Source organism: Hippocampus comes, unplaced genomic scaffold, assembly GCF_001891065.2.
Source record: "Hippocampus comes isolate QL1 unplaced genomic scaffold, H_comes_QL1_v1.1 scaffold403, whole genome shotgun sequence".
NCBI lineage: Eukaryota > Metazoa > Chordata > Actinopteri > Syngnathiformes > Syngnathidae > Hippocampus > Hippocampus comes.
In genome coordinates, this window is record NW_017805410.1 from 49,189 (window position 1) to 62,132 (window position 12,944).

At 49.7% G+C, this 12,944-nt stretch overlaps 2 long non-coding RNA genes across 2 annotated transcripts; one reads left to right on the plus strand and one right to left on the minus strand.

Moving 5' to 3' along the window:
- The first annotated feature begins 10 nt into the window (after window positions 1-10).
- LOC109518141 (uncharacterized) lies at window positions 11-877 on the plus strand. The gene is made up of 2 exons (XR_002168676.1): window positions 11-344; window positions 551-877. It is a non-coding gene; the product is annotated as an uncharacterized LOC109518141 (long non-coding RNA).
- Window positions 878-8,380: 7,503 nt separating this feature from the next.
- Window positions 8,381-10,973, minus strand: LOC109518142 (uncharacterized). Its single transcript, XR_002168677.1, has 2 exons — window positions 10,826-10,973; window positions 8,381-8,417 (listed from the first exon to the last, which is right to left on the minus strand). It is a non-coding gene; the product is annotated as an uncharacterized LOC109518142 (long non-coding RNA).
- Window positions 10,974-12,944: the final 1,971 nt, after the last annotated feature.

Here is a 12,944-nt window from a genome sequence, read left to right on the forward strand (position 1 = left end):
GGGAGGATGTTTTTGTGATGATGCGAGCGGAGGCGTTTTGAACCAGCTGGATTTTATGGAGGGACTTTTGAGGTAGGCCGAAGAGGAGAGCGTTACAGTAATCAAGGCGGGATGTGACAAGACTGTGGACCAGAATGGCAGTGGTACGGGGGGTGAGGGAAGGGCGAAGTCTGGTAATGTTGCGGAGGTGGAAATAAGCAGTGCGGGTGATGGTGTTGATATGTGAGTGGAAGGTGAGCATGCTATCCAGGATGACACCCAGACTCTTGACCTGGGGGGAGGGGGACACTAAGGAGCTGTCGATGTTGAGGGAGAAACTGTTTACTTTAGATAAAGTGGATTTGGTGCCAAGAAGGAGGATTTCAGTTTTATTAGCATTTAATTTTAGAAAGTTTGTTGTGAACCATGTTTTGAGTTCAGAGAGGCAAGAGGTGAGGGAGGGGGGTGGGAGTATGGAGTTTGGTTTGCAGGAGAGGTAGAGCTGGGTGTCATCAGCAAAGCAGTGAAAGTGGATGTTGAATTTACGGAGGATATGACCAAGGGGCAGGAGGTAGATGATGAAGAGAAGGGGACCTAGGACAGATCCCTGTGGTACACCTGTGGTGACTGGGGAGGGCTTTGAGGTAAAGGATTTGAGCTGAACAAACTGAGTGCGGCCGGTGAGGTAAGAGTGGAACCAACTGAGGGGAGTGTGGGAGAGACCAATGGAGGAGAGTCTATTGAGGAGGATAGGGTGAGAGATTGTGTCAAAGGCGGCGCTCAAGTCTAAGAGGATGAGGATGGAGACTAAACCGAAATCAGATGCTATGAGAAGATCATTTACAATACGGATTAGTGCAGTCTCTGTGCTATGGCGGGGGCGGAAGCCAGACTGAAAGGGTTCATAGAGAGAGTGGAGGGACAGGTGGGAATGGAGTTGAGCAGCAACAGTTTTTTCCAGGATTTTCGAGATAAATGGAAGGTTGGAGATGGGGCGGAGGTTATCAAAGTTGTTGGGGTCAGAGCCATGTTTTTTCAGTATGGGGGTAACAGCAGCGGTTTTGAAAAGTGATGGGACAATACCAGAAGAGAGTGAGGAGTGGACAATGGCACATAGGAGAGGAAGCAGGGAAGGGAGGCGGGATTTAACAAGGGACGAAGGGAGGGGATCGAGCTGGCAAGTGGTGGGCTTGGATCTGAGTATGAGGTTGGATAGTTCAGCAGTCGTGGGTGGAACAAAACTGGAGAAGAAATGACAAGGAGAAGGAGGTTCAGATGGGGAGGGAGCAGGCAGGTTTTGATGGAGGTGGTGATGAATCTTAACGATTTTGGGGAAGGATTTTGTGATTAAAGTACTCCATTATGGAGTTGCAGGTTGCTGTGGAGTACAGGTGAAGAGGGAGAGAATTTGGTGGCTGGAGGATTTTGTTCATGACGGAGAAGAGAGTTCTTGAATTTCCTTCATTGGAGAGGATGAGGCCGGAGTAGTAGCTGGATTTGGCTTGTGTAATTTGGTCCTTGTACTTGGTGATATGGGAAGTGTACATGTCCTTGTGGATGGCGAGACCGGTTTTCTTATAGAGTCGCTCAAGTTGGCGGTTTTTTGATTTCATTGACCTAAGAGCGGGTGTAAACCAGGGGGCAGATGTTGAGAATGAGGCAGTCCTGGTCTTCAGGGGGGCAAGAGATGTTGAGAATGAGGCAGTCCTGGTCTTCAGGGGGGGCAAGAGAATTTAGAATATTTGTGAGGCAGGCATTGTAGTGAGCGGTGAGGTCATCCGGGTTGGAAAGAGCGTCTGGGGGGCGGGGAACGGTCGATTATGGAGCAAAAAGTGTCGATGTTGATATGTTTGATATTACGAAAAGAAATGAGGCGGGAGGTTTTGATTGTAGAGCGACAGAGTACGGTGTTAAAAGTGAGGAGGGAATGATCGGTTTCAGGAAAAACATCGGCAGTGGTCTTGGAGGGGGAGAGGCCAGAGCAACAAACCAAGTCCAGCGTGTGGCCTTTAATGTGGGTGGGGAAGTCGATAAGACAGCGTATCCCCAGGCTCTCCGGGCAGGATGTGAAGTCTCTGGTGAGTGGCAGGTCGGGGTTGTCCATATGGATATTGAAATCTCCCAGCAAAATTACATTTGGCGAAAGAGTGGACAAGTGTGTGAGTAAGCTGGAAAATGCATTGATAAAATCACTATGTGGCTTCGGGGGTCGATAAACTGTAGCAAAATGATGGTTGGCGTGGGTCCAGGGAGTTTAAACACCAGGCATTCAAAAGAGCTTGATGCAGGGACGGAGACAGGCAAGACTCTCCACTTCTCGCGGTAGATTACTGCAAGACCTCCTCCACGGCCGTTGCCACGGGGACGGCAGATGTAAACAAAGCCGGGAGGAGTGGAGTCATTCAGAGCAGCAAAGTCGTTTGTTTGTTGCCAGGTTTCTGTCAAAACGAGGAAGTCAAGTTTGCGTTCGGCGAGGACGTCTTGGATGAGGTGTCCCTTGTTCGTGAGTGAACGGATGTTCAGCGGTCCAAAGTTGACGGCGGAGGCGCCATGTTTGGCGCCGGCAGTGCTGTTAGCCGACCTAGCCGGGCGGGCTAATGCATGGTCGTTTCTGGAAGGACGTCGAGATGATTGATCCAGGGTTTTTATACTCGACATGTCTGCGCGACCCGCGGTGGATGTAGCGACGACGAGGCAGGCGAGCGATGTCAGGATGATGGTGCAGCTCCGGTGGCGGAGGCTCCGGTGCAATCCACCGGATCCGGAGAAGATCCGCAACAGAATAGTGGAGCGGTCCTGTCACTGGATGATGGCAGAACGTCAGGAGTATCAGGAATAATCCAAAGGCGGCGAAGTTTTGGCGCCCCATGACGAGGGGGAAGGGCCGGTGCGGTGACAGCTGGTAAATTTAAGCTACCGGCGTTAGCCCGTGGACTAAATTGAGATTGGGGTTTGAATGGTCGGGTGAAGCGATGATTCGGGTAACATCAATTACAGTGCCCACAGTCCAAAACAGGAAGGCAAGAGAAAAATCAACAGGAATATCTGGGCTTTGAAAAAGTTTGGAAAAGTTTGGAGTGAGAAGCGGCGACATACACGCCAGCGTCCTCTCACCCGGAAGTAGTTGTAGATTGCATTTTACAATCTAGTGCGTCCAATCGATGACATTTTTTTTTTAAAAACAGCCCATTTACTGAAGGTGCCTCTCATAATCGGAGGGGGGGGGGGGCTATAGAATTATTATTTTTTTTCCTTGCTTGATTTTGTTTGTATTGATGCATTCAATTTTCGCCGTTTCATTGAAGTCCTCGTTAATTGACGTCTTTTCCGAGGCGATGGTGAACGCCTCTCGAGTCGAACGGAAGGAGCGTCGGTTGCATTGTAGATTGCGTTTATTTTATTTTTTTGAAATCGCCCATTCATTGAAGGTGCGTCTCATAATCCAGTGCGCCTTCAGTGCGTAAAATACGGCAGTAGTATTGGAGTCACAATCTGGGGCATATTGAGTTATGTGGCGAATAAGATTGGAGAAGAAAACTTTATTCGTCTCACAATGGAGAAATTTCCAATTCACAGCGGCAATGCAGGACCGTCATTCATTGCGGTATGTGGGCCGAGTGTAATGCCGTGTCTGCCCCAGAGCTGGGCCAGACCAATTTTGCTGACTGGGGAGCGTGCACAAGAAGTAGGACGTGGGTGTGCAAATGTGTGTGCGTGTGTGAGATGAATGGAATTTCGCATCAATGTGCAATTGTAAAACAACAACAACAACAAAAAAAAATGTAGAAAAAAAAAATCTGAAACTGCATTTAAAGGTGGCTCAATACTAGCTGGCCATATCCGGGCCGGAGTTGGAAATTGATACCTGGCCCACATACTTCACTCCACAACTGGCCCTCATCTGGTTTGCCGGCAGTCACAGCAGTCAAGGCTATTCAAATGAGAGCAGTCAGTTGGGCGGGGGTGGGGGGGGGGGACGGGGGACGTCTGCATGCTCGCTTCTTCCAAATTGTGTTCTTCCTTCGCCTTTGTATGGTGTCACGGTTGTCTGCCAAAGGCCAATTCTGTCAGCAGTCAATATGAACGCAGACTGCTGATCAAAACGAGACATTCTTTATAAGATAAGATAAGATAAGGAAAGCTCGCTTAGTCTCGCAATGGAGAAATTCCCATTTCACGGCAGCAAAGTTATGAAAGGAAGAAGTAGAACTGTTTTTTTTTTATAAGGCTTTATTCTTCATCTTGAATGAAATAATAAGCACACAAATGAAGACGCGGATGTCAGGTTGAGGCAGCCACTCACGCGGCACCATTTTGAAGTCAAAAGAACAAAAATAACACAACACATAGGACACAAGACAGTCGTGCAATCTGAACCACATTTCTGCATACACTTATGCACACCTTTGCCGTTTTTCTGACATGTTACGGACCAAACTCGGTCACCACATCCACATCAATTCATTGTCTTTTTTTTTTTTTCCCCCGCACCGTCAATTTCAGATCATGTGCCGTGTTACGTCCTGGCCGCATCGTGCGTGTCCCGTGGCGGCCGTCGTTCTGTTGATTCTCGTGTTGTATGTGGGAGTGAGTGTTCTCGCCATGAATAGCAGCTCTGCGGAGACCGAGGAGGGGCCCTTCCTGATTGGCCAACAACTAACGGCGCCAAGTTTAAAGATCCTCCGGGGAGCGACAGGAGTCGCCGCCTCGGCGCTCTGAATCCGACGGCGGTTGCTCGCTTGTTCTCGGCCCCCAACAAGTGTCTTGTTCGGGAATTCGCGCTTCCTCAGTTAGTAGCTAGTTGTTCGTTCTTGTATTAGTTAATTTTCGGGGGAAATCCTTTGTTCACGTGCCAGCTTTTGCTGCCTTTCGTTTGTTTTTTGTTTTTTTTTTTGTCGTTGTTCAACATACTGTATTTGCTTCTCTGTAATGGTATGCGTAACGGCCGTTTTTAAATAAAGGGTGTGTTTTGTTTTGAGTACACTTCACCGCATAAGTAGTCGATTGCTGAGTTGATCGATAACGTCATCTTGAGTTGCATCCCTACATTCAGTTCGAGTTGTAAAGATTGGAAAGTACTGTCATATCTGTTTCTTGTATTTGTGTGACGTCAGAGAGAGGGGAGGAGCCAGGTGGAGGGAATATTGGCTCCGGTAGTTAGTCTGAGTGAGGAGCGCATGGGCGTGAGTTGTGGCAAACAGCAACTCCTTTGAATGCGTGTGTTTATGACTTATTTTGTTGATTTAAAAATGACGAATCGTACCAGCGACTGCGAGCATCCTTCTCTCCGCTACTGAAGGGCATTACATTGGTGTCAGAAGTTTTGGATTCACCCGTCGCACGTCCGTTTTTTGAGTAAGGATGTTCGGCGACTACGGTACTCGGCGGAAGGTGAAGGAAGAGGCTGTTCCGTGCGGCGATCCCATTACCCGGCGGACGGGAAAGGATGAGGCCGTACCGTGCGTGATTGATATGCCTGAGTCGAGTTGCAACGGGCTCGGTCGTCATGAAGCTGGTGATTCGCGCCAAAATGAGCGCGAGCCCGCCAAAACGGGGTTACGCCATCGGAACGGAGGTAAACATGCATGGCGGAGCCCGTGGGCTCGCGTGGCCCTCCATGAAAGCTCTTAAATTCTCCGGGAAAGGGAGTTGGGAGGCTTATAGAGCACAGTTCGAGTTGGTGGCTGACGCAGCGGATTGGTCGGACAAAGTGAAAGCCGTGCAGTTGGCGCTTTCCCTGACGGAGGAGGCTACATCCTGTCTGCTGCTGCTGAGCCCCGGAGAGCGACTCGATGACAGCGCCCTGGTGGGTGCTTTGCAGAGGCGCTTTGGCGAGTTTAATTTGAGAGACTCTTTGCGCTGTGAGTTCAAGCAGCGTGACCGACATCCCGGTGAGCCGCTCCGTTGTCTTGCTCATGAGATCGAGAGCCTGGGTCGGCGCGCATATGCTGGAATGCCAAATGAGATCCAAAATGAACTGATACGCGATCAGTTCATCCAAGCTCTCAGACCGGATGAGCTGCGCCTGCACGTCCAGCTTGCCCATCCGGCAGCCCTGGGAGAGAGAGGCACTCTCTCTCGCTACAGAGTGGGAGATTGCAACCAAGGGGGCGCTACAGACATCAGCCTGCCCCGTTTTGGCCACCTCGTTGTCGGAAAGGGAGGAACCCAGGCCAGCGTGGGTGGAGGAGCTGGTGTGCGCAATAAAGACCCGCCCAGCACAGCAGGAGGAAAGAAGCGGTCATCGTGCGCGCCCCGCTGTCTGCTGGGGTTGTGGACAGCCAGGTCATCTGCTGCGGCGCTGCCCAAAGTTGTTCAATTATCCGGGAAACGGAAAAGGGTCCGTGTAGCCCCGACAACGCGGACCCCTACACTTGTCAACCGGGAACTGCAACCCGCATTCGGAGAGAAAGTTATAATGGTGGGCTGGACGGGCGTGGGGGACCCCAGTCATGTTCGCGTGCAGATTGGGGACGTTTACTGTAATGTTCGCGTGCAGATTGGGGACGTTTCCTGTACAGCCCTGGTGGACACTGGGTCTTCAGCCACAATTGTGAGGCCTGACGTTGTTCCAGTGGGGACCGTCTTAACATCGACCTTTACAAAACTGAGGACCGTGACCGGTGAAACAGCCGAGATGAGAGGCAAAGGGACATTTTTGTTTGTCCTGGGGGGGTCTGTCGACAACCCACTCAGCTTGGGTAGCTGACGTGAGTGATCCCTGTATTCTTGGACGGGACTTTTTAAAGGCTGCAAAAATGCGTGGTGGACTTGGGAGCTGGGGTGCTCACCCTGCCGAGTGGTCAGCATGCAGGGCTGATCACGGCGTCCGGCATGCAGGGTGCTCCGGGGGTGGCCGTCCACAACGCAGACCCTGCAGCGGAGAACACGGATGTGCGGATGACCCGACCCAGCCTGTCCAAGGCAGCAGCAGCGCCGACTCCCCGACAGTCGACGGTAGATCGGGTAGAGTCCGCTCGCCCCGTGATGGACTGCTCACTGGCGGGGCCAATGACATCGAGCCCAGCCACGTCAGTGGGGTTAACCCCGGGTCGGCCAGCAGAGAACCGGACTGGGGCTATCCGGTCCATTTGGGAGAAGAACTGTGACGGCTTGGATGTCGAGCAGCGGGAGCAGCTGTGGCAGGTACTGTGGGACTTTGAGAACATCTTTGCCCTCAGCGAGAATGAGGTGGGCCTCACTCACTTGGTTGAGCACCACATCGACACAGGTGACGCGCGACCAGTAAAGGTGCGGCCCCGACGCCTGCCTCTGGCCCGGCAGGAGGCCGCTGATCAGGAGATCCGTGCCATGCTCGAGGCAGGGATCATAGAGCCCTCCGATAGTCCGTGGGCATCTGGCGTGGTCATGGTCCCCCGAAAAAAGAGCACCAGACCACGGTTCTGTGTGGACTACAGGCCGCTCAATAAGGTGACAAAAAAGGACTGCTACCCGCTCCCACGGAGAGACGAGACATTGGATTTGGTCTCAGGCTCCGCGTGGTTCTCATCACTTGACTTGCGCAGTGGCTACTGGCAAGTCCCCATCACCACGGAGTCCAGACCCAAGACGGCATTCTGCACCACCCGAGGACACTGGCAATTTAAGGTCATGAGTTTTGGACTATGCAATGCACCAGGAACATTTGAGCGTCTGATGGACACAGTGCTCTCAAACATTCCGAGGCAAAGGTGCCTGGTGTATTTGGATGATGTCCTCATCCATGGTGGGTCTTTTCAGGCTGCAATGGAGTCTCTGAGACTGGTGCTGGGAAGAATTGCAGCGGCTGGGCTGAAACTGCACCCAGAAAAGTGCCACTTTATGCAGCGTGAGGTGGAGTTCCTAGGCCACCGAGTGAACGGTGAGGGCATCAGCACCCTGGAGGAGAAGGTCCGCACCATCAAAGATTGGCCAGTACCAAGGGACCAGAAGCAGTTGAAAAGCTTCTTGGGGCTGGCCTCGTACTACAGACGGTTCGTGAAGGGATTCTCTTGCATTGGGCGCCCTTGTTCCGCCTCCTTAAAGACAACCAACCCTTCCTCTGGATGACGGATTATACGTATATGTGTGTGTGTGTGTGTGTGTGTGTGTGTGTGTGTGTGTGTGTGTGTGTGTGTGTGTGTGTGTGTGTGTGTGTGGATACAAACTATTCGAATAGAATAGAATAGACTATTCGACACTAAACTATACTATACGACACGATACTATCCTATACTATACTATCCTACACAATACAATCACCCCCCCCCCTATACATTTTGAAAAGTATCATAATACTCCTGCAGCTGGCTCCTCAGTGTTTTGCAGGCATTAATCAATTCTTCTGTTCTGACCTGACTTTCCTCAAGTCTTCTGATGAATCGATCAACGTCCATCCTGACGCCAGAAGCATTTTTTTTCAGGGCCTCTTCAAGGTGCTTCTTCTTGAGAGACAAAACCTGATGAAGATAAAATGTTACAATTTTGCTCATAAAAATCATGCCAACTTAAAAAACAAAAAATCAATAGAAAAAGTCTTTCCTGCCTGTCTGCATATCTGGTCATGCTGAAAAACGTCCAATCACGTAGCTACTTATAAATATTGTGCTTGGAAGATTTCGAGCATCCAGCGAATCCCGATTTATCATGGGGTTACGTTCCACCCTCATCCGCATTCCACGCCGGATTATAAAACAATGAATTTAATAAACGTCTGCCATCTTACTGCTATAATATATTGCAGCATGTCCCATTTAAGCAAAATGGAAGTGAGCGTAGATAACAATTCATCCATTGTCTGATCTGCTCAACGAGGGTCGCGGGGGTACTCGAGCCTATCCCAGCTGTCGCGGGGGGCACACCTCGAACTGGTTCCCAGCCAATTACAAGTTAGTACAGATACCTTTATGGTCAAGCTTCGAACAACTGGTACTTGCACACACAGCAGCAACGCAGAAACAGAGCACACAATACGCATGGGCATGTTTGCTCCATTTTTTGCTCGAGATTAGGCCGCATGCTGTTTCGTTGCGGTTGCCGTCTTTGTTTTTTTTTTTGGTGTTGAATCTGGACTTTTCTACCGCACAACATGCTTGCTGTCATGTATCAGAATCAAGGAAAGATTGCACAAAGCGCAGACATCGAGATCGGCAGACAAAGTATGCGACTGACAACAAATGGCGGCCAGGCGTGCTCATCCTGCATCAGCCTTAAGAACCTGGTCCTTTCTCTGATACGGATTCCTTGTTCAATTTAAATTTGAGGTCTTTTGGATTTCAGGGGGCACTCCTTAAGACCTTCTGTGACTCTGTGGTGGCCTCAGACCTTCGTGATGTCATATTCTGCTGGTCAGGCAGCATCTCAGCCCGGGACAGGGAGAGACTGGACTGACTGGTCAGGAGGGCCACTTCTGTCCTGTCCTGCTCCCCGGACACTCTGGTGGAGGTGGGCAACAGGAGAATGCTAGCCAAGTTAAAAGCTATGATGGAGCGACCCTCCCCCAACCCCCTTCAGGCCACCCTGACAGCACTGGGCAGATCCTTCGGCGAGAGACTGATACGCGCGCGCTGCTGCCGACTGCTGTCAGGCTATTGAATGGACAGACCTGCAAAGCTGGACTCACCCTCACTCACCCATTTGTAATATGCTTAGATCTCTATTTTATGTTTATTTATTGAGATACTTTTTGTTCTTTGACTTCTCCCTTTCAGAATTGTTTTCGTCATCTGTACCTGTGTACCCACAGGTACAGATGACGACTGACGGAACCCTTTCTTCAATGGAACCTTCCTGTACGACTGAGAGCCTTCACAAGCAATTTGTGCATTGTGCAAAATAGACCACACTTAAAGATAAGATAAGATAAGATAAGATAAGATAAGATAAGATAAGATAATCCTTTATTTGTCCCACACTGGGGAAATTTACAAGCTCTTTAATTTAAAGAGCTCTTATTGAGACCAAATCAACTTGAGCTTTAAGCCAAGTAAAAAGGTCCTCACTCCTCACCAAAAACACCCCCACAGTGGTGTTTTTTTCTTCCATTCATCTTGCCATGTCTGGGCATTGCCCCATGACAAACCGTTCTTAAATACCAGCCGCATGGAAGATTGAGGGAGCCACCCCGTACCGCCGCCTGTGCAGACTACGCACACACACTCGCTTTCTTCAAGCAGCCAGCGGGATGCCCGACGAGACGAGCTGGGAAAGAGGCGCGATGAGTGACGTCCCCACCTGACCGGCGACAGGCCATTCGGCAATGGTTTGTCTGTGATCAATGATTTCTCAGAGGCCCGGTGAACCTCGGCCAGTACCAAAGCGGACCGGTCGGCAGATGAAGCCTTAAAACCGGCGCAATTCCCACAATCAAACCCGCCGTAGAGGCCAGAGCTGTGAGTCAACCAAACGCCGCAAGCGAATTGGTTACACTGTGTGGTATTGAAAAATGCTATGACTTGTTATACGCGTGACCACGTGCATAAATGAATAGTCCATCGTTGATGTATATAGACCGGACTGCCACTTGACTCTGGATCGAGCACGTAAGCCGAAAAAAACACACATTCTTACGATTTACCGTTTTGTGCACACGGCAGCCGGCGTTAGGATGACATCATGAAGGGGCGGGGCACAAAATAGCATGCTAGAAGCCCTTTAAGTCAATGCCAATCCATCCTTCAAGTGTTTCAAAACATTTGCCAAACCTTTTCCATTTAAACAACACACAAAAGAGCAGCACATTTGACGATGTTGTGTACAGTAGCAAAAAAACAAGCATTTATTTTTGCGGGGAACGTGTGTGTCCCTCACACTACCCGGTATGTCAAGTATCTCGCGATGACAGAATAAAAAGTGAGTTGAAGCAAACCTGCTGTGATGCGGTTGCCTCCGCTTGAACCGCCGGTTCATTTTCCTTCATTGTGTTGAGCTGCTCTTCCAGCCGCTGTACCTGGAGGCCGAGGGAAACGTTTACAGGACTCGTTAAGACTACCCTGACTGGAAGCATTGAGAGGATGAAGGAAATAGGTACTGTTGAAGATGTACATTCTACAAGATGCTCTATTCTTTGTAATCTGACACAACTGATCTGCACAAAGTTGAAAAAGCCTATGACTGAGACCAACTCCTGTAGAAGGTTGGTCTCCACTTTTGTCGCCTCGGCCTGCTGGGGCAAACTGAACAAATTCTGCTCAACCACACTCTCTTGCATCGTGGGGACCTGTGATTGACGATCAACAATAATGCGGCGCTTCAAAAATGGTCTGTAGGAGTTGATATTTTGAGCAAGCAACTGGCTTTGAATTACAATGAAACACGACTACAAAACTGTACCGTGCTTGGCTTGTCCTGCAGCTTCGTTTTGAGTTGTTTTTTCTCCAATTCAAGTTTTTCCAACGTATTCTGCGACTCAGCTCGCTCCTCCAAGAGAGAATTCAACTCCTCCAGCTTCTCATTCAAAATCCAAAATGTACTTTCCAGCTCATCCAGTAGAATGTCTCTCTCACCTACAACTCCGTGGAGTTGTTCAGCTAAATGCCTCATCTTCCAAGAAAAATGAGAGTCAATGCCTTTGATTAGTCCATTTTTGGAAACAAATCTGACAGTATTAATGGAACAAACCTCTGCTTGATGTGTTTTTGTCGCATCGTCCAGCTTGACTGCGAACAGCTTTTTTTCCTCATTTGATCTCTCCAGCATGTACCGCAACTGAGCTCGCTGCTCTGTGAGAGACCTCACCGTCCAATTCAGCTTTTGGACTTCCTCAGCGGTGCCCTGACGTCGACTTTCCTTCTCAGCCAGAAGAATGTCTCTCTCAGCTATGGCTTCTTTGAGTTGTTCAGCGTAATCCCTTAACTTCCAAGAAAAATGAGAGTCAATGCCTTTGTCAGAATAGAAAAAGACAATGTTGTCATGTCTTGATGAAGATGTACATTCTACATTCACCTGGCTATCACTCTGGACCTCCACCTCCCTACCCCCATTCCCAAGGAAAAGCGCACCATATCAACTCTCTCCTCCTGTCTCGTTTCCCCAACTGACTTTTCCACCTCCGTCCTCAACCATCTGTCCATACTACCTCCTCCACTGTCCTATGACCCCACTGTTCTCACCAACTACTACAACAGCACTCTCTCCTCCTGTCTCAATCAACTTGCCCCCATCAAAACCAAATCTGTCTCCTTCACTCGCTCAGCCCCCTGGTACACCCCAGAACTCCGCAAACTCAAATCCCGAAAACGCCAGCTAGAAAGACTCTACAAAAAATCCGGTTTAACTGTTCATCTCCTCGCCTACACGATCACCTTCAGTTATACAAGACCGCACTCAACTCTAGCCGTTCCACCTACTACTCCAACCTCATCCACACCGACTCCAACAACCAAAAGGCTCTCTTCTCCACCGTCACCAAACTCCTCAAACCCAGCGACAATATTTCAACCTCTTTCACCGTTGACAAATGCAATTCATTCCTATCCTACTTTCAATCCAAAATCGACATCCTCTACAGTTCACTCACCACCTCACCTGTCCCCCCTCCCTTCCTACCAGCATGCATCACTCCAACTACTTCACCTCTCTCTGAATTCACACCTGTCTCCATAGCCGAACTCACCAATATCATCTCAACAATGAATTCCTCCACCTGCACACTGGATCCCATCCCATCTTCCTTCGTCAAGCACTGCTTTCCCACCATCTCCCACCTCGTCATGAACATTGTCAACTCCTCCCTCAACTTTGCCTATGTCCCCTCCTTTTTCCAGAACCCGTTTGTCTCCTCTTTGACAACGCCCACATATGAGAATCAGAGTAGGGTTGACCATATAGGCTCCATACGCTCTATGGTGCTTGCATCCATGTGTGACAAGCAAACTAAATAGGACATTGTGTTACACAACTAACCCCTTCCTGACATTGCTGAGGCTGGAGTGGCTCCAAGGCTTGCAGGCGCTCCAGCTCCTCTTGGTTATCTAGGTCACAGCCTC